Raw genomic sequence first — 26,176 nt, forward strand, 5'->3', positions numbered from 1 at the left:
CACTGAATTGCTGCTGTTTACAAAGGACCTGGAAATTCACAGTATCGATAACCCAAATATATCAGTATTTGCTGGGAGAGGAAATGGCTTCCATAGGTGAATGAAGAACACTCCAGAGAAAGGCTCCTGACAATTGTTTTCACCAGATGAGGGTACGAATGAAAGCCTGGATTGGGTGGCGTTCACCTCAAACATACATCAAGCTCCATGGAACCCAAAAGCTCAAGGTAGACGAGGATAGGATTCGAACACACGCGTGCAGTGCACAATGGATTAGCAGTCCATCGCCTTAACCACTCGGCCACCTCGTCCGAAACCACTGAAATTCACTGGAGTATGAAAGATTATTACAAGATTCAAAGAAACTGGGACTCAAAGCAACCAATGAAGAACAGGTAGACCAGCAAAACTATCATCATTTCAAATAAACTATGAATAATGTATGTTCAATGAAGAGGAAAAAATCTAGTTCTTCTCGTGCTTCAGATCTGAAGAAATGCACAGGTGTTTCTGTCTGTCTTTGCGCTGTGAAAAGGCAACTCAATCATGTAGGTCTAAGGTGATGTCTGGCAGACAAAAAGCCACTACGTAGAAGAGGATATGAACAGCTAAAAAGAAAACTTGCACTGGTACACGAAAACAGGATATCTGAGGTGTGGAATGAGGTTGTATGGACCGATGAGTGTAAATATGAGATCACTGAATTGCTGCTGTTTACAAAGGACCTGGAAATTCACAGTATCGATAACTCAAATATATCAGTATTTGCTGGGAGAGGAAATGGCTTCCATAGGTGAATGAAGAACACTCCAGAGAAAGGCTCCTGACAATTGTTTTCACCAGATGAGGGTACGAATGAAAGCCTGGATTGGGTGGCGTTCACCTCAAACATACATCAAGCTCCATGGAACCCAAATGCTGCAGTTCGACGAGGATGGGATCCGAACCCACGCGTGCAGAGCACAATGGATTAGCAGTCCGTCGCCTTAACCACTCGGCCACCTCGTCCTAAACCGCGGAAATTCCCAGGAGTATGAAAGATTATTGCAAGATTCAAAGAAACTTGGACTCAAAGCAACCAATGAAGAACAGGTAGACCAACTAAACAATCATCATTTCAAATAAACTATGAATAATGTATGTTCAATGAAAAGGAAAAAATCTAGTTCTTCTCGTGCTTCAGATCTGAAGAAATGCACAGGTGTTTCTGTCTGTCTTTGCGCTGTGAAAAGGCAACTCAATCATGTAGGTCTAAGCTGATGTCTGGCAGACAAAAAGCCACTACGTAGAAGAGGATATGAACAGCTAAAAAGAAAACTTGCACTGGTACACGAAAACAGGATATCTGAGGTGTGGAATAAGGTTGTATGGACCGATGAGTGTAAATATGAGATCACTGAATTGCTGCTGTTTACAAAGGACCTGGAAATTCACAGTATCGATAACTCAAATATATCAGTATTTGCTGGGAGAGGAAATGGCTTCCATAGGTGAATGAAGAACACTCCAGACAATTGTTTTCACCAGATGAGGGTACGAATGAAAGCCTGGATTGGGTGGCGTTCACCTCAAACATACATCAAGGTCCATGGAACCCAAAAGCTCCAGTTCGACAAGGATGGGATTCGAACACACGCGTGCAGAGCACAATGGATTAGCAGTCCATCGCCTTAACCACTCGGCCACCTCGTCCGAAACCGCTGAAACTCACTGGAGTATGAAAGATTATTACAAATTCAAAGAAACTGGGACTCAAAGCAACCAATGAAGAACAGGTAGACCAGCAAAACTATCATCCTTTCAAATAAACTATGAATAATGTATGTTCAATGAAAAGGAAAAAATCTAGTTCCTCTCGTGCTTCAGATCTGAAGAAATGCACAGGTGTTTCTGTCTCTCTTTGCGCTGTGAAAAGGCAACTCAATCATGTAGGTCTAAGGTGATGTCTGGCAGACAAAAAGCCACTACGTAGAAGAGGATATGAACAGCTAAAAAGAAAACTTGCACTGGTACACGAAAACAGGATATCTGAGGTGTGGAATAAGGTTGTATGGACCGATGACTGTAAATATGAGATCACTGAATTGCTGCTGTTTACAAAGGACCTGGAAATTCACAGTATCGATAACTCAAATATATCAGTATTTGCTGGGAGAGGAAATGGCTTCCATAGGTGAATGAAGAACACTCCAGAGAAAGGCTCCTGACAATTGTTTTCACCAGATGAGGGTACGAATGAAAGCCTGGATTGGGTGGCGTTCACCTCAAACATACATCAAGCTCCATGGAACCCAAAAGCTCCAGTTCGACAAGGATGGGATTCGAACACACGCGTGCAGAGCACAATGGATTAGCAGTCCATCGCCTTAACCACTCGGCCACCTCGTCCGAAACCGCTGAAACTCACTGGAGTATGAAAGATTATTACAAATTCAAAGAAACTGGGACTCAAAGCAACCAATGAAGAACAGGTAGACCAGCAAAACTATCATCCTTTCAAATAAACTATGAATAATGTATGTTCAATGAAAAGGAAAAAATCTAGTTCTCGTGCTTCAGATCTGAAGAAATGCACAGGTGTTTTTGTCTGTCTTTGCGCTGTGAAAAGGCAACTCAGTCATGTAGGTCTAAGCTGATGTCTGGCAGACAAAAAGCCACTACGTAGAAGAGGATATGAACAGCTAAAAAGAAAACTTGCACTGGTACACGAAAACAGGATATCTGAGGTGTGGAATAAGGTTGTATGGACCGATGAGTGTAAATATGAGATCACTGAATTTCTGCTGGTTACAAAGGACCTGGAAATTCACAGTATCGATAACCCAAATATATTAGTATTTGCTGGGAGAGGAAATGGCTTCCATAGGTGAATGAAGAACACTCCAGAGAAAGGCTCCTGACAATTGTTTTCACCAGATGAGGGTACGAATGAAAGCCTGGATTGGGTGGCGTTCACCTCAAACATACATCAAGCTCCATGGAACCCAAAAGCTCCAGTTCGACGAGGATAGGATTCAAACACACGCGTGCAGTGCACAATGGATTAGCAGTCCATCGCCTTAACCACTCGGCCACCTCGTCCGAATCCACTGAAATTCACTGGAGTATGAAAGATTATTACAAGATTCAAAGAAACTGGGACTCAAAGCAACCAATGAAGAACAGGTAGACCAACAAAACAATCATCATTTCAAATAAACTATGAATAATGTATGTTCAATGAAAAGGAAAAAATCTAGTTCTTCTCGTGCTTCAGATCTGAAGAAATGCACAGGTGTTTCTGTCTGTCTTTGCGCTGTGAAAAGGCAACTCAATCATATAGGTCTAAGGTGATGTCTGGCAGACAAAAAGCCACTACGTAGAAGAGGATATGAACAGCTAAAAAGAAAACTTGCACTGGTACACGAAAACAGGATATCTGAGGTGTGGAATAAGGTTGTATGGACCGATGAGTGTAAATATGAGATCACTGAATTCCTGCTGTTTACAAAGGACCTGGAAATTCACAGTATCGATAACCCAAATATATCAGTATTTGCTGGGGGAGGAAATGGCTTCCATAGGTGAATGAAGAACACTCCAGAGAAAGGCTCCTGACAATTGTTTTCACAAGATGAGGGTACGAATGAAAGCCTGGATTGGGTGGCGTTCATCTCAAACATACATCAAGGTCCATGGAACCCAAAAGCTCCAGTTCGACGAGGATAGGATTCAAACACACGCGTGCAGAGCACAATGGATTAACAGTCCATCGCCTTAACCACTCGGCCACCTCGTGCGAAACCGCTGAAACTCACTGGAGTATGAAAGATTATTACAAATTCAAAGAAACTGGGACTCAAAGCAACCAATGAAGAACAGGTAGACCAACTAAACAATTATCATTTCAAATAAACTATGAATAATGTATGTTCAATGAAAAGGAAAAAATCTAGGTCTTCTCGTGCTTCAGATCTGAAGAAATGCACAGATGTTTCTGTCTGTCCTTGCGCTGTGAAAAGGCAACTCAATCATGTAGGTCTAAGGTGATGTCTGGCAGACAAAAAGCCACTACGTAGAAGAGGATATGAACAGCTAAAAAGAAATCTTGCACTGGTACACGAAAACAGGATATCTGAGGTGTGGAATAAGGTTGTATGGACCGATGAGTGTAAATATGAGATCACTGAATTTCTGCTGGTTACAAAGGACCTGGAAATTCACAGTATCGATAACCCAAATATATTAGTATTTGCTGGGAGAGGAAATGGCTTCCATAGGTGAATGAAGAACACTCCAGAGAAAGGCTCCTGAGAATTGTTTTCACCAGATGAGGGTAGGAATGAAAGCCTGGATTGGGTGGCGTTCACCTCAAACATACATCAAGCTCCATGGAACCCAAAAGCTCCAGTTCGACGAGGATGGGATTCGAACCCACGCGTGCAGAGCACAATGGATTAGCAGTCCATCGCCTTAAGCATTCGACCACCTCGTCCTAAACCACTGAAATTCACTGGAGTATGAAAGATTATTGCAAGATTCAAAGAAACTGGGACTCAAAGCAACCAATGAAGAACAGGTAGACCAGCAAAACTATCATCATTTCAAATAAACTATGAATAATGTATGTTCAATGAAAAGGAAAAAATCTAGTTCCTCTCGTGCTTCAGATCTGAAGAAATGCACAGGTGTTTCTGTCTATCTTTGCGCTTTGAAAAGGCAACTCAATCATGTAGGTCTAAGGTGACGTCTGGCAGACAAAAAGCCACTACGTAGAAGAGGATATGAACAGCTGAAAAGAAAACTTGCACTGGTACACGAAAACAGGATATCTGAGGTGTGGAATAAGGTTGTATGGACCGATGAGTGTAAATATGAGATCACTGAATTGCTGCTGTTTACAAAGGACCTGGAAATTCACAGTATCGATAACCCAAATATATCAGTATTTGCTGGGAGAAGAAATGGCTTCCATAGGTGAATGAAGAACACTCCAGAGAAAGGCTCCTGAGAATTGTTTTCACCAGATGAGGGTAGGAATGAAAGCCTGGATTGGGTGGCGTTCACCTCAAACATACATCAAGCTCCATGGAACCCAAAAGCTCCAGTTCGACGAGGATGGGATTCGAACCCATGCGTGCAGAGCACAATGGATTAGCAGTCCATCGCCTTAAGCATTCGACCACCTCGTCCTAAACCACTGAAATTCACTGGAGTATGAAAGATTATTGCAAGATTCAAAGAAACTGGGACTCAAAGCAACCAATGAAGAACAGGTAGACCAGCAAAACTATCATCATTTCAAATAAACTATGAATAATGTATGTTCAATGAAAAGGAAAAAATCTAGTTCCTCTCGTGCTTCAGATCTGAAGAAATGCACAGGTGTTTCTGTCTATCTTTGCGCTTTGAAAAGGCAACTCAATCATGTAGGTCTAAGGTGATGTCTGGCAGACAAAAAGCCACTACGTAGAAGAGGATATGAACAGCTAAAAAGAAAACTTGCACTGGTACACGAAAACAGGATATCTGAGGTGTGGAATAAGGTTGTATGGACCGATGAGTGTAAATATGAGATCACTGAATTGCTGCTGTTTACAAAGGACCTGGAAATTCACAGTATCGATAACCCAAATATGTCAGTATTTGCTGGGAGAGGAAATGGCTTCCATAGGTGAATGAAGAACACTCCAGAGAAAGGCTCCTGACAATTGTTTTCACCAGATGAGGGTACGAATGAAAGCCTGGATTGGGTGGCGTTCACCTCAAACATACATCAAGCTCCATGGAACACAAAAGCTCCAGTTCGACAAGGATAGGATTCAAAAACACGCGTGCAGTGCACAATGGATTAGCAGTCCAACGCCTTAACCACTTGGCCACCTCGTCCAAAACCACTGAAATTCACTGGAGTATGAAAGATTATTACAAGATTCAAAGAAACTGGGACTCAAAGCAACCAATGAAGAACAGGTAGACCAACAAAACTATCATCATTTCAAATAAACTATGAATAATGTATTTTCAATGAAGAGGAAAAAATCTAGTTCTTCTCGTGCTTCAGATCTGAAGAAATGCACAGGTGTTTCTGTCTGTCTTTGCGCTGTGAAAAGGCAACTCAGTCATGTAGGTCTAAAGGGATGTCTGGCAGACAAAAAGCCAATACGTAGAAGAGGATATGAACAGCTAAAAAGAAAACTTGCACTGGTACACGAAAACAGGATATCTGAGGTGTGGAATAAGGTTGTATGGACCGATGAGTGTAAATATGAGATCACTGAATTGCTGCTGTTTACAAAGGACCTGGAAATTCACAGTATCGATAACCCAAATATGTCAGTATTTGCTGGGAGAGGAAATGGCTTCCATAGGTGAATGAAGAACACTCCAGAGAAAGGCTCCTGACAATTGTTTTCACCAGATGAGGGTACGAATGAAAGCCTGGATTGGGTGGCGTTCACCTCAAACATACATCAAGCTCCATGGAACAGAAAAGCTCCAGTTCGACAAGGATAGGATTCAAAAACACGCGTGCAGTGCACAATGGATTAGCAGTCCAACGCCTTAACCACTCGGCCACCTCGTCCAAAACCACTGAAATTCACTGGAGTATGAAAGATTATTACAAGATTCAAAGAAACTGGGACTCAAAGCAACCAATGAAGAACAGGTAGACCAACAAAACTATCATAATTTCAAATAAACTATGAATAATGTATTTTCAATGAAGAGGAAAAAATCTAGTTCTCGTGCTTCAGATCTGAAGAAATGCACAGGTGTTTTTGTCTGTCTTTGCGCTGTGAAAAGGCAACTCAGTCATGTAGGTCTAAGCTGATGTGTGGCAGACAAAAAGCCACTACGTAGAAGAGGATATGAACAGCTAAAAAGAAAACTTGCACTGGTACACGAAAACAGGATATCTGAGGTGTGGAATAAGGTTGTATGGACCGATGAGTGTAAATATGAGATCACTGAATTGCTGCTGTTTACAAAGGACCTGGAAATTCACAGTATCGATAACCCAAATATATCAGTATTTGCTGGGAGAGGAAATGGCTTCCATAGGTGAATGAAGAACACTCCAGAGAAAGGCTCCTGACAATTGTTTTCACCAGATGAGGGTACGAATGAAAGCCTGGATTGGGTGGCGTTCACGTTAGACATACATCAAGCTCCATGGAACCCAAAAGCTCCAATTCGACGAGGATGGGATTCGAACCTATGCATGCAGAGCACAATGGATTAGCAGTCCATCGCCTTAACCACTCGGCCACCTCGTCTTAGACCGCAGAAATACACTGTAGTATGAAAGATTATTACAAGATTCAAAGAAACTGGGACTCAAAGCATCCAATGAAGAACAGGTAGACCAACAAAACTATTATCATTTCAAATAAACTATGAATAATGTATGTTCAGTGAAAAGGAAAAAATCTAGTTCTTCTCGTGCTTCAGATCTGAAGAAATACACAGGTGTTTCTGTCTGTCTTTGCGCTGTGAAAAGGCAACTCAATCATGTAGGTCTAAGGTGATGTCTGGCAGACAAAAAGCCACTACGTAGAAGAGGATATGAACAGCTAAAAATAAAACTTGCACTGGTACACGAAAACAGGATATCTGAGGTGTGGAATAAGGTTGTATGGACCGATGAGTGTAAATATGAGATCACTGAATTTCTGCTGGTTACAAAGCACCTGGAAATTCACAGTATCGATAACCCAAATATATCAGTATTTGCTGGGAGAGGAAATGGCTTCCATAGGTGAATGAAGAACACTCCAGAGAAAGGCTCCTGACAATTGTTTTCACCAGATGAGGGTACGAATGAAAGCCTGGATTGGGTGGCGTTCACCTCAAACATACATCAAGCTCCATGGAACCCAAAAGCTCCAGTTCGACGAGGATGGGATTCGAACCCACGCGTGCAGAGCACAATGGATTAGCAGTCCATCGCCTTAAGCACTCGGCCACCTCGTCTTAGACCGCTGAAATACACTGTAGTATGAAAGATTATTACAAGATTCAAAGAAACTGGGACTCAAAGCAACCAATGAAGAACAGGTAGACCAGCAAAACTATCATCATTTCAAATAAACTATGAATAATGTATGTTCAATGAAAAGGAAAAAATCTAGTTCTCGTGCTTCAGATCTTAAGAAATGCACAGGTGTTTTTGTCTGTCTTTGCGCTGTGAAAAGGCAACTCAGTCATGTAGGTCTAAGCTGATGTGTGGCAGACAAAAAGCCACTACGTAGAAGAGGATATGAACAGCTAAAAAGAAAACTTGCACTGGTACACGAAAACAGGATATCTGAGGTGTGGAATAAGGTTGTATGGACCGATGAGTGTAAATATGAGATCACTGAATTGCTGCTGTTTACAAAGGACCTGGAAATTCACAGTATCGATAACCCAAATATATCAGTATTTGCTGGGAGAGGAAATGGCTTCCATAGGTGAATGAAGAACACTCCAGAGAAAGGCTCCTGACAATTGTTTTCACCAGATGAGGGTACGAATGAAAGCCTGGATTGGGTGGCGTTCACGTTAGACATACATCAAGCTCCATGGAACCCAAAAGCTCCAATTCGACGAGGATGGGATTCGAACCCATGCATGCAGAGCACAATGGATTAGCAGTCCATCGCCTTAACCACTCGGCCACCTCGTCTTAGACCGCAGAAATACACTGTAGTATGAAAGATTATTACAAGATTCAAAGAAACTGGGACTCAAAGCATCCAATGAAGAACAGGTAGACCAACAAAACTATTATCATTTCAAATAAACTATGAATAATGTATGTTCAGTGAAAAGGAAAAAATCTAGTTCTTCTCGTGCTTCAGATCTGAAGAAATACACAGGTGTTTCTGTCTGTCTTTGCGCTGTGAAAAGGCAACTCAATCATGTAGGTCTAAGGTGATGTCTGGCAGACAAAAAGCCACTACGTAGAAGAGGATATGAACAGCTAAAAATAAAACTTGCACTGGTACACGAAAACAGGATATCTGAGGTGTGGAATAAGGTTGTATGGACCGATGAGTGTAAATATGAGATCACTGAATTTCTGCTGGTTACAAAGCACCTGGAAATTCACAGTATCGATAACCCAAATATATCAGTATTTGCTGGGAGAGGAAATGGCTTCCATAGGTGAATGAAGAACACTCCAGAGAAAGGCTCCTGACAATTGTTTTCACCAGATGAGGGTACGAATGAAAGCCTGGATTGGGTGGCGTTCACCTCAAACATACATCAAGCTCCATGGAACCCAAAAGCTCCAGTTCGACGAGGATGGGATTCGAACCCACGCGTGCTGAGCACAATGAATTAGCAGTCCATCGCCTTAAGCATTCGACCACCTCGTCCTAAACCACTGAAATTCACTGGAGTATGAAAGATTATTGCAAGATTCAAAGAAACTGGGACTCAAAGCAACCAATGAAGAACAGGTAGACCAGCAAAACTATCATCATTTCAAATAAACTATGAATAATGTATGTTCAATGAAAAGGAAAAAATCTAGTTCCTCTCGTTCTTCAGATCTGAAGAAATGCACAGGTGTTTCTGTCTATCTTTGCGCTGTGAAAAGGCAACTCAATCATATAGGTCTAAGGTGATGTCTGGCAGACAAAAAGCCATTACGTAGAAGAGGATATGAACAGCTAAAAAGAAAACTTGCACTGGTACACGAAAACAGGATATCTGAGGTGTGGAATAAGGTTGTATGGACCGATGAGTGTAAATATGAGATCACTGAATTGCTGCTGTTTACAAAGGACCTGGAAATTCACAGTATCGATAACCCAAATATATCAGTACTTGCTGGGAGAGGAAATGGCTTCCAAAGGTGAATGAAGAACACACCAGAGAAAGGCTCCTGACAATTGTTTTCACCAGATGAGGGTACGAATGAAAGCCTGGATTGGGTGGCGTTCACCTCAAACATACATCAAGCTCCATGGAACCCAGAACCTCCAGTTCGACGAGGATGGGATTCGAACCCACGCGTGCAGATCACAATGGATTAGCAGTCCATCGCCTTAACCACTCGGCCACCTCGTCTTAGACCGCAGAAATACACTGTAGTATGAAAGATTATTACAAGATTCAAAGAAACTGGGACTCAAAGCATCCAATGAAGAACAGGTAGACCAACAAAACTATTATCATTTCAAATAAACTATGAATAATGTATGTTCAGTGAAAAGGAAAAAATCTAGTTCTTCTCGTGCTTCAGATCTGAAGAAATACACAGGTGTTTCTGTCTGTCTTTGCGCTGTGAAAAGGGAACTCAATCATGTAGGTCTAAGGTGATGTCTGACAGACAAAAAGCCACTACGTAGAAGAGGATATGAACAGCTAAAAAGAAAACTTGCACTGGTACACGAAAACAGGATATCTGAGGTGTGGAATAAGGTTGCATGGACCGATGAGTGTAAATATGAGATCACTGAATTGCTGCTGTTTACAAAGGACCTGGAAATTCACAGTATCGATAACCCAAATATATCAGTACTTGCTGGGAGAGGAAATGGCTTCCAAAGGTGAATGAAGAACACACCAGAGAAAGGCTCCTGACAATTGTTTTCACCAGATGAGGGTACGAATGAAAGCCTGGATTTGGTGGCGTTCACCTCAAACATACATCAAGCTCCATGGAACCCAGAACCTCCAGTTCGACGAGGATGGGATTCGAACCCACGCGTGCAGATCACAATGGATTAGCAGTCCATCGCCTTAACCACTCGGCCACCTCGTCTTAGACCGCAGAAATACACTGTAGTATCAAAGATTATTACAAGATTCAAAGAAACTGGGACTCAAAGCATCCAATGAAGAACAGGTAGACCAACAAAACTATTATCATTTCAAATAAACTATGAATAATGTATGTTCAGTGAAAAGGAAAAAATCTAGTTCTTCTCGTGCTTCAGATCTGAAGAAATACACAGGTGTTTCTGTCTGTCTTTGCGCTGTGAAAAGGCAACTCAATCATGTAGGTCTAAGGTGATGTCTGACAGACAAAAAGCCACTACGTAGAAGAGGATATGAACAGCTAAAAAGAAAACTTGCACTGGTACACGAAAACAGGATATCTGAGGTGTGGAATAAGGTTGCATGGACCGATGAGTGTAAATATGAGATCACTGAATTGCTGCTGTTTACAAAGGACCTGGAAATTCACAGTATCGATAACCCAAATATATCAGTACTTGCTGGGAGAGGAAATGGCTTCCAAAGGTGAATGAAGAACACACCAGAGAAAGGCTCCTGACAATTGTTTTCACCAGATGAGGGTACGAATGAAAGCCTGGATTTGGTGGCGTTCACCTCAAACATACATCAAGCTCCATGGAACCCAGAACCTCCAGTTCGACGAGGATGGGATTCGAACCCACGCGTGCAGATCACAATGGATTAGCAGTCCATCGCCTTAACCACTCGGCCACCTCGTCTTAGACCGCAGAAATACACTGTAGTATGAAAGATTATTACAAGATTCAAAGAAACTGGGACTCAAAGCATCCAATGAAGAACAGGTAGACCAACAAAACTATTATCATTTCAAATAAACTATGAATAATGTATGTTCAGTGAAAAGGAAAAAATCTAGTTCTTCTCGTGCTTCAGATCTGAAGAAATACACAGGTGTTTCTGTCTGTCTTTGCGCTGTGAAAAGGCAACTCAATCATGTAGGTCTAAGGTGATGTCTGACAGACAAAAAGCCACTACGTAGAAGAGGATATGAACAGCTAAAAAGAAAACTTGCACTGGTACACGAAAACAGGATATCTGAGGTGTGGAATAAGGTTGTATGGACCGATGAGTGTAAATATGAGATCACTGAATTGCTGCTGTTTACAAAGGACCTGGAAATTCACAGTATCGATAACCCAAATATATCAGTATTTGCTGGGAGAGGAAATGGCTTCCATAGGTGAATGAAGAACACTCCAGAGAAAGGCTCCTGACAATTGTTTTCACCAGATGAGGGTACGAATGAAAGCCTGGATTGGGTGGCGTTCACCTCAAACATACATCAAGCTCCATGGAACCCAAAAGCTCCAGTTCGACGAGGATGGGATTCGAACCCACGCGTGCAGAGCACAATGGATTAGCAGTCCATCGCCTTAACCACTCGGCCACCTCGTCTTAGACCGCTGAAATACACTGTAGTATGAAAGATTATTACAAGATTCAAAGAAACTGGGACTCAAAGCAACCAATGAAGAACAGGTAGACCAGCAAAACTATCATCATTTCAAATAAACTATGAATAATGTATGTTCAATGAAAAGGAAAAAATCTAGTTCTCGTGCTTCAGATCTGAAGAAATACACAGGTGTTTCTGTCTGTCTTTGCGCTGTGAAAAGGCAACTCAATCATGTAGGTCTAAGGTGATGTCTGACAGACAAAAAGCCACTACGTAGAAGAGGATATGAACAGCTAAAAAGAAAACTTGCACTGGTACACGAAAACAGGATATCTGAGGTGTGGAATAAGGTTGTATGGACCGATGAGTGTAAATATGAGATCACTGAATTGCTGCTGTTTACAAAGGACCTGGAAATTCACAGTATCGATAACTCAAATATATCAGTATTTGCTGGGAGAGGAAATGGCTTCCATAGGTGAATGAAGAACACTCCAGAGAAAGGCTCCTGACAATTGTTTTCACCAGATGAGGGTACGAATGAAAGCCTGGATTGGGTGGCGTTCACCTCAAACATACATCAAGCTCCATGGAACCCAAATGCTGCAGTTCGACGAGGATGGGATCCGAACCCACGCGTGCAGAGCACAATGGATTAGCAGTCCATCGCCTTAACCACTCGGCCACCTCGTCTTAGACCGCTGAAATGCACTGTAGTATGAAAGATTATTACAAGATTCAAAGAAACTGGGACTCAAAGCAACCAATGAAGAACAGGTAGACCAGCAAAACTATCATCATTTCAAATAAACTATGAATAATGTATGTTCAATGAAAAGGAAAAAATCTAATTCTCGTGCTTCAGATCTGAAGAAATACACAGGTGTTTCTGTCTGTCTTTGCGCTGTGAAAAGGCAACTCAATCATGTAGGTCTAAGATGATGTCTGACAGACAAAAAGCCACTACGTAGAAGAGGATATGAACAGCTAAAAAGAAAACTTGCACTGGTACACGAAAACAGGATATCTGAGGTGTGGAATAAGGTTGTATGGACCAATGAGTGTAAATATGAGATCACTGAATTGCTGCTGTTTACAAAGGACCTGGAAATTCACAGTATCGATAACCCAAATATGTCAGTATTTTCTGGGAGAGGAAATGGCTTCCATAGGTGAATGAAGAACACTCCAGAGAAAGGCTCCTGACAATTGTTTTCACCAGATGAGGGTACGAATGAAAGCCTGGATTGGGTGGCGTTCACCTCAAACATACATCAAGCTCCATGGAACCCAAAAGCTCCAGTTCGATGAGGATGGGATTCGAACCCACGCGTGCAGAGCACAATGGATTAGCAGTCCATCGCCTTAACCACTCGGCCACCTCGTCTTAGACCGCTGAAATGCACTGTAGTATGAAAGATTATTACAAGATTCAAAGAAACTGGGACTCAAAGCAACCAATGAAGAACAGGTAGACCAGCAAAACTATCATCATTTCAAATAAACTATGAATAATGTATGTTCAATGAAAAGGAAAAAATCTAGTTCTCGTGCTTCAGATCTGAAGAAATGCACAGGTGTTTTTGTCTGTCTTTGCGCTGTGAAAAGGCAACTCAGTCATGTAGGTCTAAGCTGATGTCTGGCAGACAAAAAGCCACTACGTAGAAGAGGATATGAACAGCTAAAAAGAAAACTTGCACTGGTACACGAAAACAGGATATCTGAGGTGTGGAATAAGGTTGTATGGACCGATGAGTGTAAATATGAGATCACTGAATTGCTGCTGTTTACAAAGGACCTGGAAATTCACAGTATCGATAACCCAAATATGTCAGTATTTGCTGGGAGAGGAAATGGCTTCCATAGGTGAATGAAGAACACTCCAGAGAAAGGCTCCTGACAATTGTTTTCACCAGATGAGGGTACGAATGAAAGCCTGGATTGGGTGGCGTTCACCTCAAACATACATCAAGCTCCATGGAACCCAAAAGCTCCAGTTCGACGAGGATGGGATTCGAACCCACACGTGCAGGGCACAATGGATTAGCAGCCCATCGCCTTAACCACTCGGCCACCTCGTCTTCGATCGCTGACATGCACTGTAGTATGAAAGATTATTACAAGATTCAAAGAAACTGGGACTCAAAGCAACCAATGAAGAACAGGTAGACCAGCAAAACTATCATCATTTCAAATAAACTATGAATAATGTATGTTCAATGAAAAGGAAAAAATCTAGTTCTCGTGCTTCAGATCTGAAGAAATGCACAGGTGTTTTTGTCTGTCTTTGCGCTGTGAAAAGGCAACTCAGTCATGTAGGTCTAAGGTGATGTCTGGCAGACAAAAAGCCACTACGTAGAAGAGGATATGAACAGCTAAAAAGAAAACTTGCACTGGTACACGAAAACAGGATATCTGAGGTGTGGAATAAGGTTGTATGGACCGATGAGTGTAAATATGAGATCACTGAATTGCTGCTGTTTAAAAAGGACCTGGAAATTCACAGTATCGATAACCCAAATATATCAGTATTTGCTGGGAGAGGAAATGGCTTCCATAGGTGAATGAAGAACACTCCAGAGAAAGGCTCCTGACAATTGTTTTCACCAGATGAGGGTACGAATGAAAGCCTGGATTGGGTGGCGTTCACCTCAAACATACATCAAGCTCCATGGAACCCAAAACCTCCAGTTCGACAAGGATGGGATTCGAACTCACGCGTGCAGATCACAATGGATTAGCAGTCCATCGCCTTAACCACTCTGCCACCTCGTCTTAGACCGCTGAAATACACTGTAGTATGAGAGATTATTACAAGATTCAAAGAAACTGGGACTCAAAGCAACCAATGAAGAACAGGTTGACCAGCAAAACTATCATCATTTCAAAAAAACTATGAATAATGTATGTTCAATGAAAAGGAAAAAATCTAGTTCTCGTGCTTCAGATCTGAAGAAATGCACAGGTGTTTTTGTCTGTCTTTGCGCTGTGAAAAGGCAACTCAGTCATGTAGGTCTAAGCTGATGTCTGGCAGACAAAAAGCCACTACGTAGAAGAGGATATGAACAGCTAAAAAGAAAACTTGCACTGGTACACGAAAACAGGATATCTGAGGTGTGGAATAAGGTTGTATGGACCGATGAGTGTAAATATGAGATCACTGAATTGCTGCTGTTTACAAAGGACCTGGAAATTCACAGTATCGATAACCCAAATATATCAGTATTTGCTGGGAGAGGAAATGGCTTCCATAGGTGAATGAAGAACACTCCAGAGAAAGGCTCCTGACAATTGTTTTCACCAGATGAGGGTACGAATGAAAGCCTGGATTGGGTCGCGTTCACGTTAGACATACATCAAGCTCCATGGAACCCAAAAGCTCTAATTCGACGAGGTTGGGATTCGAACCCATGCATGCAGAGCACAATGGATTAGCAGTCCATCGCCTTAACCACTCGGCCACCTCGTCTTAGACCGCAGAAATACACTGTAGTATGAAAGATTATTACAAGATTCAAAGAAACTGGGACTCAAAGCATCCAATGAAGAACAGGTAGACCAACAAAACTATTATCATTTCAAATAAACTATGAATAATGTATGTTCAGTGAAAAGGAAAAAATCTAGTTCTTCTCGTGCTTCAGATCTGAAGAAATACACAGGTGTTTCTGTCTGTCTTTGCGCTGTGAAAAGGCAACTAAATCATGTAGGTCTAAGGTGATGTCTGACAGACAAAAAGCCACTACGTAGAAGAGGATATGAACAGCTAAAAAGAAAACTTGCACTGGTACACGAAAACAGGATATCTGAGGTGTGGAATAAGGTTGTATGGACCGATGAGTGTAAATATGAGATCACTGAATTGCTGCTGTTTACAAAGGACCTGGAAATTCACAGTATCGATAACCCAAATATGTCAGTATTTGCTGGGAGAGGAAATGGCTTCCATAGGTGAATGAAGAACACTCCAGAGAAAGGCTCCTGACAATTGTTTTCACCAGATGAGGGTACGAATGAAAGCCTGGATTGGGTGGCGTTCACCTCAAACATACATCAAGCTCCAGGGAACCCAAAAGCTCCAGTTCGACGAGGATGGGATTCGAACCCACGCGTGCAGAGCACAATGGATTAGCAGTCCATCGCCTTAACCACTCGGCCACCTCGTCTTAGACCGCTGAAATACACTGTAGTATGAAAGATTATTACAAGATTCAAAGAAACTGGGACTCAAAGCAACCAATGAAGAACAGGTAGACCAGCAAAACTATCATCATTTCAAATAAACTATGAATAATGTATGTTCAATGAAAAGAAAAAAATCTAGTTCTCGTGCTTCAGATCTGAAGAAATGCACAGGTGTTTTTGTCTGTCTTTGCGCTGTGAAAAGGCAACTCAGTCATGTAGGTCTAAGCTGATGTGTGGCAGACAAAAAGCCACTACGTAGAAGAGGATATGAACAGCTAAAAAGAAAACTTGCACTGGTACACGAAAACAGGATATCTGAGGTGTGGAATAAGGTTGTATGGACCGATGAGTGTAAATATGAGATCACTGAATTGCTGCTGTTTACAAAGGACCTGGAAATTCACAGTATCGATAACCCAAATATATCAGTATTTGCTGGGAGAGGAAATGGCTTCCATAGGTGAATGAAGAACACTCCAGAGAAAGGCTCCTGACAATTGTTTTCACCAGATGAGGGTACGAATGAAAGCCTGGATTGGGTGGCGTTCACCTCAAACATACATCAAGCTCCATGGAACCCAAAAGCTCCAGTTCGACGAGGATGGGATTCGAACCCACGCGTGCAGAGCACAATGGATTAGCAGTCCATCGCCTTAACCACTCAGCCACCTCGTCTTAGACCGCTGAAATACACTGTAGTATGAAAGATTATTACAAGATTCAAAGAAACTGGGACTCAAAGCAACCAATGAAGAACAGGTAGACCAGCAAAACTATCATCATTTCAAATAAACTATGAATAATGTATGTTCAATGAAAAGGAAAAAATCTAGTTCTCGTGCTTCAGATCTGAAGAAATGCACAGGTGTTTTTGTCTGTCTTTGCGCTGTGAAAAGGCAACTCAGTCATGTAGGTCTAAGCTGATGTCTGGCAGACAAAAAGCCACTACGTAGAAGAGGATATGAACAGCTAAAAAGAAAACTTGCACTGGTACACGAAAACAGGATATCTGAGGTGTGGAATAAGGTTGTATGGACCGATGAGTGTAAATATGAGATCACTGAATTGCTGCTGTTTACAAAGGACCTGGAAATTCACAGTATCGATAACCCAAATATGTCAGTATTTGCTGGGAGAGGAAATGGCTTCCATAGGTGAATGAAGAACACTCCAGAGAAAGGCTCCTGACAATTGTTTTCACCAGATGAGGGTACGAATGAAAGCCTGGATTGGGTGGCGTTCACCTCAAACATACATCAAGCTCCATGGAACCCAAAAGCTCCAGTTCGACGAGGATGGGATTCGAACCCACACGTGCAGAGCACAATGGATTAGCAGCCCATCGCCTTAACCACTCGGCCACCTCGTCTTAGACCGCTGACATGCACTGTAGTATGAAAGATTATTACAAGATTCAAAGAAACTGGGACTCAAAGCAACCAATGAAGAACAGGTAGACCAGCAAAACTATCATCATTTCAAATAAACTATGAATAATGTATGTTCAATGAAAAGGAAAAAATCTAGTTCTCGTGCTTCAGATCTGAAGAAATGCACAGGTGTTTTTGTCTGTCTTTGCGCTGTGAAAAGGCAACTCAGTCATGTAGGTCTAAGGTGATGTCTGGCAGACAAAAAGCCACTACGTAGAAGAGGATATGAACAGCTAAAAAGAAAACTTGCACTGGTACACGAAAACAGGATATCTGAGGTGTGGAATAAGGTTGTATGGACCGATGAGTGTAAATATGAGATCACTGAATTGCTGCTGTTTAAAAAGGACCTGGAAATTCACAGTATCGATAACCCAAATATATCAGTATTTGCTGGGAGAGGAAATGGCTTCCATAGGTGAATGAAGAACACTCCAGAGAAAGGCTCCTGACAATTGTTTTCACCAGATGAGGGTACGAATGAAAGCCTGGATTGGGTGGCGTTCACCTCAAACATACATCAAGCTCCATGGAACCCAAAACCTCCAGTTCGACAAGGATGGGATTCGAACCCACGCGTGCAGATCACAATGGATTAGCAGTCCATCGCCTTAACCACTCTGCCACCTCGTCTTAGACCGCTGAAATACACTGTAGTATGAGAGATTAGTACAAGATTCAAAGAAACTGGGACTCAAAGCAACCAATGAAGAACAGGTTGACCAGCAAAACTATCATCATTTCAAAAAAACTCTGAATAATGTATGTTCAATGAAAAGGAAAAAATCTAGTTCTCGTGCTTCAGATCTGAAGAAATGCACAGGTGTTTTTGTCTGTCTTTGCGCTGTGAAAAGGCAACTCAGTCATGTAGGTCTAAGCTGATGTGTGGCAGACAAAAAGCCACTACGTAGAAGAGGATATGAACAGCTAAAAAGAAAACTTGCACTGGTACACGAAAACAGGATATCTGAGGTGTGGAATAAGGTTGTATGGACCGATGAGTGTAAATATGAGATCACTGAATTGCTGCTGTTTACAAAGGACCTGGAAATTCACAGTATCGATAACCCAAATATATCAGTATTTGCTGGGAGAGGAAATGGCTTCCATAGGTGAATGAAGAACACTCCAGAGAAAGGCTCCTGACAATTGTTTTCACCAGATGAGGGTACGAATGAAAGCCTGGATTGGGTGGCGTTCACGTTAGACATACATCAAGCTCCATGGAACCCAAAAGCTCCAATTCGACGAGGTTGGGATTCGAACCCATGCATGCAGAGCACAATGGATTAGCAGTCCATCGCCTTAACCACTCGGCCACCTCGTCTTAGACCGCAGAAATACACTGTAGTATGAAAGATTATTACAAGATTCAAAGAAACTGGGACTCAAAGCATCCAATGAAGAACAGGTAGACCAACAAAACTATTATCATTTCAAATAAACTATGAATAATGTATGTTCAGTGAAAAGGAAAAAATCTAGTTCTTCTCGTGCTTCAGATCTGAAGAAATACACAGGTGTTTCTGTCTGTCTTTGCGCTGTGAAAAGGCAACTAAATCATGTAGGTCTAAGGTGATGTCTGACAGACAAAAAGCCACTACGTAGAAGAGGATATGAACAGCTAAAAAGAAAACTTGCACTGGTACACGAAAACAGGATATCTGAGGTGTGGAATAAGGTTGTATGGACCGATGAGTGTAAATATGAGATCACTGAATTGCTGCTGTTTACAAAGGACCTGGAAATTCACAGTATCGATAACCCAAATATGTCAGTATTTGCTGGGAGAGGAAATGGCTTCCATAGGTGAATGAAGAACACTCCAGAGAAAGGCTCCTGACAATTGTTTTCACCAGATGAGGGTACGAATGAAAGCCTGGATTGGGTGGCGTTCACCTCAAACATACATCAAGCTCCATGGAACCCAAAAGCTCCAGTTCGACGAGGATGGGATTCGAACCCACATGTGCCGAGCACAATGGATTAGCAGCCCATCGCCTTAACCACTCGGCCACCTCGTCTTAGACCGCTGACATGCACTGTAGTATGAAAGATTATTACAAGATTCAAAGAAACTGGGACTCAAAGCAACCAATGAAGAACAGGTAGACCAGCAAAACTATCATCATTTCAAATAAACTATGAATAATGTATGTTCAATGAAAAGGAAAAAATCTAGTTCCTCTCGTGCTTCAGATCTGAAGAAATGCACAGGTGTTTTTGTCTGTCTTTGCGCTGTGAAAAGGCAACTCAGTCATGTAGGTCTAAGGTGATGTCTGGCAGACAAAAAGCCACTACGTAGAAGAGGATATGAACAGCTAAAAAGAAAACTTGCACTGGTACACGAAAACAGGATATCTGAGGTGTGGAATAAGGTTGTATGGACCGATGAGTGTAAATATGAGATCACTGAATTGCTGCTGTTTAAAAAGGACCTGGAAATTCACAGTATCGATAACCCAAATATATCAGTATTTGCTGGGAGAGGAAATGGCTTCCATAGGTGAATGAAGAACACTCCAGAGAAAGGCTCCTGACAATTGTTTTCACCAGATGAGGGTACGAATGAAAGCCTGGATTGGGTGGCGTTCACCTCAAACATACATCAAGCTCCATGGAACCCAAAACCTCCAGTTCGACAAGGATGGGATTCGAACCCACGCGTGCAGATCACAATGGATTAGCAGTCCATCGCCTTAACCACTCGGCCACCTCGTCTTAGACCGCTGAAATGCACTGTAGTATGAAAGATTATTACAAGATTCAAAGAAACTGGGACTCAAAGCAACCAATGAAGAACAGGTAGACCAGCAAAACTATCATCATTTCAAATAAACTATGAATAATGTATGTTCAATGAAAAGGAAAAAATCTAGTTCTCGTGCTTCAGATCTGAAGAAATGCACAGGTGTTTTTGTCTGTCTTTGCGCTGTGAAAAGGCAACTCAGTCATGTAGGTCTAAGGTGATGTCTGGCAGACAAAAAGCCACTACGTAGAAGAGGATATGAACAGCTAAAAAGAAAACTTGCACTGGTACACGAAAACAGGATATCTGAGGTGTGGAATAAGGTTGTATGGACCGATGAGTGTAAATATGAGATCACTGAATTGCTGCTGTTTACAAAGGACCTGGAAATTCACAGTATCGATAACCCAAATATGTCAGTATTTGCTGGGAGAGGAAATGGCTTCCATAGGTGAATGAAGAACACTCCAGAGAAAGGCTCCTGACAATTGTTTTCACCAGATGAGGGTACGAATGAAAGCCTGGATTGGGTGGCGTTCACCTCAAACATACATCAAGCTCCATGGAACCCAAATGCTGCAGTTCGACGAGGATGGGATCCGAACCCACGCGTGCAGAGCACAATGGATTAGCAGTCCATCGCCTTAACCACTCGGCCACCTCGTCTTAGACCGCTGAAATGCACTGTAGTATGAAAGATTATTACAAGATTCAAAGAAACTGGGACTCAAAGCAACCAATGAAGAACAGGTAGACCAGCAAAACTATCATCATTTCAAATAAACTATGAATAATGTATGTTCAATGAAAAGGAAAAAATCTAATTCTCGTGCTTCAGATCTGAAGAAATACACAGGTGTTTCTGTCTGTCTTTGCGCTGTGAAAAGGCAACTCAATCATGTAGGTCTAAGGTGATGTCTGACAGACAAAAAGCCACTACGTAGAAGAGGATATGAACAGCTAAAAAGAAAACTTGCACTGGTACACGAAAACAGGATATCTGAGGTGTGGAATAAGGTTGTATGGACCAATGAGTGTAAATATGAGATCACTGAATTGCTGCTGTTTACAAAGGACCTGGAAATTCACAGTATCGATAACCCAAATATGTCAGTATTTTCTGGGAGAGGAAATGGCTTCCATAGGTGAATGAAGAACACTCCAGAGAAAGGCTCCTGACAATTGTTTTCACCAGATGAGGGTACGAATGAAAGCCTGGATTGGGTGGCGTTCACCTCAAACATACATCAAGCTCCATGGAACCCAAAAGCTCCAGTTCGATGAGGATGGGATTCGAACCCACGCGTGCAGAGCACAATGGATTAGCAGTCCATCGCCTTAACCACTCGGCCACCTCGTCTTAGACCGCTGAAATGCACTGTAGTATGAAAGATTATTACAAGATTCAAAGAAACTGGGACTCAAAGCAACCAATGAAGAACAGGTAGACCAGCAAAACTATCATCATTTCAAATAAACTATGAATAATGTATGTTCAATGAAAAGGAAAAAATCTAGTTCTCGTGCTTCAGATCTGAAGAAATGCACAGGTGTTTTTGTCTGTCTTTGCGCTGTGAAAAGGCAACTCAGTCATGTAGGTCTAAGCTGATGTCTGGCAGACAAAAAGCCACTACGTAGAAGAGGATATGAACAGCTAAAAAGAAAACTTGCACTGGTACACGAAAACAGGATATCTGAGGTGTGGAATAAGGTTGTATGGACCGATGAGTGTAAATATGAGATCACTGAATTGCTGCTGTTTACAAAGGACCTGGAAATTCACAGTATCGATAACCCAAATATGTCAGTATTTGCTGGGAGAGGAAATGGCTTCCATAGGTGAATGAAGAACACTCCAGAGAAAGGCTCCTGACAATTGTTTTCACCAGATGAGGGTACGAATGAAAGCCTGGATTGGGTGGCGTTCACCTCAAACATACATCAAGCTCCATGGAACCCAAAAGCTCCAGTTCGACGAGGATGGGATTCGAACCCACACGTGCAGGGCACAATGGATTAGCAGCCCATCGCCTTAACCACTCGGCCACCTCGTCTTCGATCGCTGACATGCACTGTAGTATGAAAGATTATTACAAGATTCAAAGAAACTGGGACTCAAAGCAACCAATGAAGAACAGGTAGACCAGCAAAACTATCATCATTTCAAATAAACTATGAATAATGTATGTTCAATGAAAAGGAAAAAATCTAGTTCTCGTGCTTCAGATCTGAAGAAATGCACAGGTGTTTTTGTCTGTCTTTGCGCTGTGAAAAGGCAACTCAGTCATGTAGGTCTAAGGTGATGTCTGGCAGACAAAAAGCCACTACGTAGAAGAGGATATGAACAGCTAAAAAGAAAACTTGCACTGGTACACGAAAACAGGATATCTGAGGTGTGGAATAAGGTTGTATGGACCGATGAGTGTAAATATGAGATCACTGAATTGCTGCTGTTTAAAAAGGACCTGGAAATTCACAGTATCGATAACCCAAATATATCAGTATTTGCTGGGAGAGGAAATGGCTTCCATAGGTGAATGAAGAACACTCCAGAGAAAGGCTCCTGACAATTGTTTTCACCAGATGAGGGTACGAATGAAAGCCTGGATTGGGTGGCGTTCACCTCAAACATACATCAAGCTCCAGGGAACCCAAAAGCTCCAGTTCGACGAGGATGGGATTCGAACCCACGCGTGCAGAGCACAATGGATTAGCAGTCCATCGCCTTAACCACTCGGCCACCTCGTCTTAGACGGCTGAAATACACTGTAGTATGAAAGATTATTACAAGATTCAAAGAAACTGGGACTCAAAGCAACCAATGAAGAACAGGTAGACCAGCAAAACTATCATCATTTCAAATAAACTATGAATAATGTATGTTCAATGAAAAGAAAAAAATCTAGTTCTCGTGCTTCAGATCTGAAGAAATGCACAGGTGTTTTTGTCTGTCTTTGCGCTGTGAAAAGGCAACTCAGTCATGTAGGTCTAAGCTGATGTGTGGCAGACAAAAAGCCACTACGTAGAAGAGGATATGAACAGCTAAAAAGAAAACTTGCACTGGTACACGAAAACAGGATATCTGAGGTGTGGAATAAGGTTGTATGGACCGATGAGTGTAAATATGAGATCACTGAATTGCTGCTGTTTACAAAGGACCTGGAAATTCACAGTATCGATAACCCAAATATATCAGTATTTGCTGGGAGAGGAAATGGCTTCCATAGGTGAATGAAGAACACTCCAGAGAAAGGCTCCTGACAATTGTTTTCACCAGATGAGGGTACGAATGAAAGCCTGGATTGGGTGGCGTTCACCTCAAACATACATCAAGCTCCATGGAACCCAAAAGCTCCAGTTCGACGAGGATGGGATTCGAACCCACGCGTGCAGAGCACAATGGATTAGCAGTCCATCGCCTTAACCACTCGGCCACCTCGTCTTAGACCGCTGAAATACACTGTAGTATGAAAGATTATTACAAGATTCAAAGAAACTGGGACTCAAAGCAACCAATGAAGAACAGGTAGACCAGCAAAACTATCATCATTTCAAATAAACTATGAATAATGTATGTTCAATGAAAAGGAAAAAATCTAGTTCTCGTGCTTCAGATCTGAAGAAATGCACAGGTGTTTTTGTCTGTCTTTGCGCTGTGAAAAGGCAACTCAGTCATGTAGGTCTAAGCTGATGTCTGGCAGACAAAAAGCCACTACGTAGAAGAGGATATGAACAGCTAAAAAGAAAACTTGCACTGGTACACGAAAACAGGATATCTGAGGTGTGGAATAAGGTTGTATGGACCGATGAGTGTAAATATGAGATCACTGAATTGCTGCTGTTTACAAAGGACCTGGAAATTCACAGTATCGATAACCCAAATATGTCAGTATTTGCTGGGAGAGGAAATGGCTTCCATAGGTGAATGAAGAACACTCCAGAGAAAGGCTCCTGACAATTGTTTTCACCAGATGAGGGTACGAATGAAAGCCTGGATTGGGTGGCGTTCACCTCAAACATACATCAAGCTCCATGGAACCCAAAAGCTCCAGTTCGACGAGGATGGGATTCGAACCCACACGTGCAGAGCACAATGGATTAGCAGCCCATCGCCTTAACCACTCGGCCACCTCGTCTTAGACCGCTGACATGCACTGTAGTATGAAAGATTATTACAAGATTCAAAGAAACTGGGACTCAAAGCAACCAATGAAGAACAGGTAGACCAGCAAAACTATCATCATTTCAAATAAACTATGAATAATGTATGTTCAATGAAAAGGAAAAAATCTAGTTCTCGTGCTTCAGATCTGAAGAAATGCACAGGTGTTTTTGTCTGTCTTTGCGCTGTGAAAAGGCAACTCAGTCATGTAGGTCTAAGGTGATGTCTGGCAGACAAAAAGCCACTACGTAGAAGAGGATATGAACAGCTAAAAAGAAAACTTGCACTGGTACACGAAAACAGGATATCTGAGGTGTGGAATAAGGTTGTATGGACCGATGAGTGTAAATATGAGATCACTGAATTGCTGCTGTTTAAAAAGGACCTGGAAATTCACAGTATCGATAACCCAAATATATCAGTATTTGCTGGGAGAGGAAATGGCTTCCATAGGTGAATGAAGAACACTCCAGAGAAAGGCTCCTGACAATTGTTTTCACCAGATGAGGGTACGAATGAAAGCCTGGATTGGGTGGCGTTCACCTCAAACATACATCAAGCTCCATGGAACCCAAAACCTCCAGTTCGACAAGGATGGGATTCGAAACCACGCGTGCAGATCACAATGGATTAGCAGTCCATCGCCTTAACCACTCTGCCACCTCGTCTTAGACCGCTGAAATACACTGTAGTATGAGAGATTAGTACAAGATTCAAAGAAACTGGGACTCAAAGCAACCAATGAAGAACAGGTTGACCAGCAAAACTATCATCATTTCAAAAAAACTCTGAATAATGTATGTTCAATGAAAAGGAAAAAATCTAGTTCTCGTGCTTCAGATCTGAAGAAATGCACAGGTGTTTTTGTCTGTCTTTGCGCTGTGAAAAGGCAACTCAGTCATGTAGGTCTAAGCTGATGTGTGGCAGACAAAAAGCCACTACGTAGAAGAGGATATGAACAGCTAAAAAGAAAACTTGCACTGGTACACGAAAACAGGATATCTGAGGTGTGGAATAAGGTTGTATGGACCGATGAGTGTAAATATGAGATCACTGAATTGCTGCTGTTTACAAAGGACCTGGAAATTCACAGTATCGATAACCCAAATATATCAGTATTTGCTGGGAGAGGAAATGGCTTCCATAGGTGAATGAAGAACACTCCAGAGAAAGGCTCCTGACAATTGTTTTCACCAGATGAGGGTACGAATGAAAGCCTGGATTGGGTGGCGTTCACCTCAAACATACATCAAGCTCCATGGAACCCAAAAGCTCCAGTTCGACGAGGATGGGATTCGAACCCACGCGTGCAGAGCACAATGGATTAGCAGTCCATCGCCTTAACCACTCGGCCACCTCGTCTTAGACCGCTGAAATACACTGTAGTATGAAAGATTATTACAAGATTCAAAGAAACTGGGACTCAAAGCAACCAATGAAGAACAGGTAGACCAGCAAAACTATCATCATTTCAAATAAACTATGAATAATGTATGTTCAATGAAAAGGAAAAA

General features: G+C 42.0%; 16 non-coding genes across 16 annotated transcripts; all 16 read right to left on the reverse strand.

Moving 5' to 3' along the window:
- Positions 1 to 8,568: 8,568 nt before the first annotated feature.
- trnas-gcu (transfer RNA serine (anticodon GCU)) lies at positions 8,569 to 8,650 on the reverse strand. Its single transcript has one exon. It is a non-coding gene; the product is annotated as a tRNA-Ser (tRNA).
- Positions 8,651 to 9,962: 1,312 nt separating this feature from the next.
- Positions 9,963 to 10,044, reverse strand: trnas-gcu (transfer RNA serine (anticodon GCU)). Its single transcript has one exon. It is a non-coding gene; the product is annotated as a tRNA-Ser (tRNA).
- Positions 10,045 to 10,659: 615 nt separating this feature from the next.
- Positions 10,660 to 10,741, reverse strand: trnas-gcu (transfer RNA serine (anticodon GCU)). The gene has a single exon. It is a non-coding gene; the product is annotated as a tRNA-Ser (tRNA).
- A 615-nt stretch (positions 10,742 to 11,356) lies between these two features.
- Positions 11,357 to 11,438, reverse strand: trnas-gcu (transfer RNA serine (anticodon GCU)). The gene has a single exon. It is a non-coding gene; the product is annotated as a tRNA-Ser (tRNA).
- Positions 11,439 to 12,053: 615 nt separating this feature from the next.
- trnas-gcu (transfer RNA serine (anticodon GCU)) lies at positions 12,054 to 12,135 on the reverse strand. Its single transcript has one exon. It is a non-coding gene; the product is annotated as a tRNA-Ser (tRNA).
- A 612-nt stretch (positions 12,136 to 12,747) lies between these two features.
- On the reverse strand, positions 12,748 to 12,829 carry trnas-gcu (transfer RNA serine (anticodon GCU)). The gene has a single exon. It is a non-coding gene; the product is annotated as a tRNA-Ser (tRNA).
- A 612-nt stretch (positions 12,830 to 13,441) lies between these two features.
- Positions 13,442 to 13,523, reverse strand: trnas-gcu (transfer RNA serine (anticodon GCU)). Its single transcript has one exon. It is a non-coding gene; the product is annotated as a tRNA-Ser (tRNA).
- A 2,697-nt stretch (positions 13,524 to 16,220) lies between these two features.
- trnas-gcu (transfer RNA serine (anticodon GCU)) lies at positions 16,221 to 16,302 on the reverse strand. Its single transcript has one exon. It is a non-coding gene; the product is annotated as a tRNA-Ser (tRNA).
- A 612-nt stretch (positions 16,303 to 16,914) lies between these two features.
- On the reverse strand, positions 16,915 to 16,996 carry trnas-gcu (transfer RNA serine (anticodon GCU)). The gene has a single exon. It is a non-coding gene; the product is annotated as a tRNA-Ser (tRNA).
- Positions 16,997 to 17,608: 612 nt separating this feature from the next.
- Positions 17,609 to 17,690, reverse strand: trnas-gcu (transfer RNA serine (anticodon GCU)). The gene has a single exon. It is a non-coding gene; the product is annotated as a tRNA-Ser (tRNA).
- Positions 17,691 to 21,084: 3,394 nt separating this feature from the next.
- trnas-gcu (transfer RNA serine (anticodon GCU)) lies at positions 21,085 to 21,166 on the reverse strand. The gene has a single exon. It is a non-coding gene; the product is annotated as a tRNA-Ser (tRNA).
- Positions 21,167 to 21,778: 612 nt separating this feature from the next.
- Positions 21,779 to 21,860, reverse strand: trnas-gcu (transfer RNA serine (anticodon GCU)). The gene has a single exon. It is a non-coding gene; the product is annotated as a tRNA-Ser (tRNA).
- Positions 21,861 to 23,166: 1,306 nt separating this feature from the next.
- On the reverse strand, positions 23,167 to 23,248 carry trnas-gcu (transfer RNA serine (anticodon GCU)). The gene has a single exon. It is a non-coding gene; the product is annotated as a tRNA-Ser (tRNA).
- Positions 23,249 to 23,860: 612 nt separating this feature from the next.
- trnas-gcu (transfer RNA serine (anticodon GCU)) lies at positions 23,861 to 23,942 on the reverse strand. The gene has a single exon. It is a non-coding gene; the product is annotated as a tRNA-Ser (tRNA).
- Positions 23,943 to 24,554: 612 nt separating this feature from the next.
- On the reverse strand, positions 24,555 to 24,636 carry trnas-gcu (transfer RNA serine (anticodon GCU)). The gene has a single exon. It is a non-coding gene; the product is annotated as a tRNA-Ser (tRNA).
- Positions 24,637 to 25,942: 1,306 nt separating this feature from the next.
- trnas-gcu (transfer RNA serine (anticodon GCU)) lies at positions 25,943 to 26,024 on the reverse strand. Its single transcript has one exon. It is a non-coding gene; the product is annotated as a tRNA-Ser (tRNA).
- Between the last annotated feature and the right edge of the window lie 152 nt (positions 26,025 to 26,176).

The sequence above is a fragment of the Conger conger genome, chromosome 8 (assembly GCF_963514075.1).
Source record: "Conger conger chromosome 8, fConCon1.1, whole genome shotgun sequence".
In the NCBI taxonomy this organism is placed as follows: domain Eukaryota; kingdom Metazoa; phylum Chordata; class Actinopteri; order Anguilliformes; family Congridae; genus Conger; species Conger conger.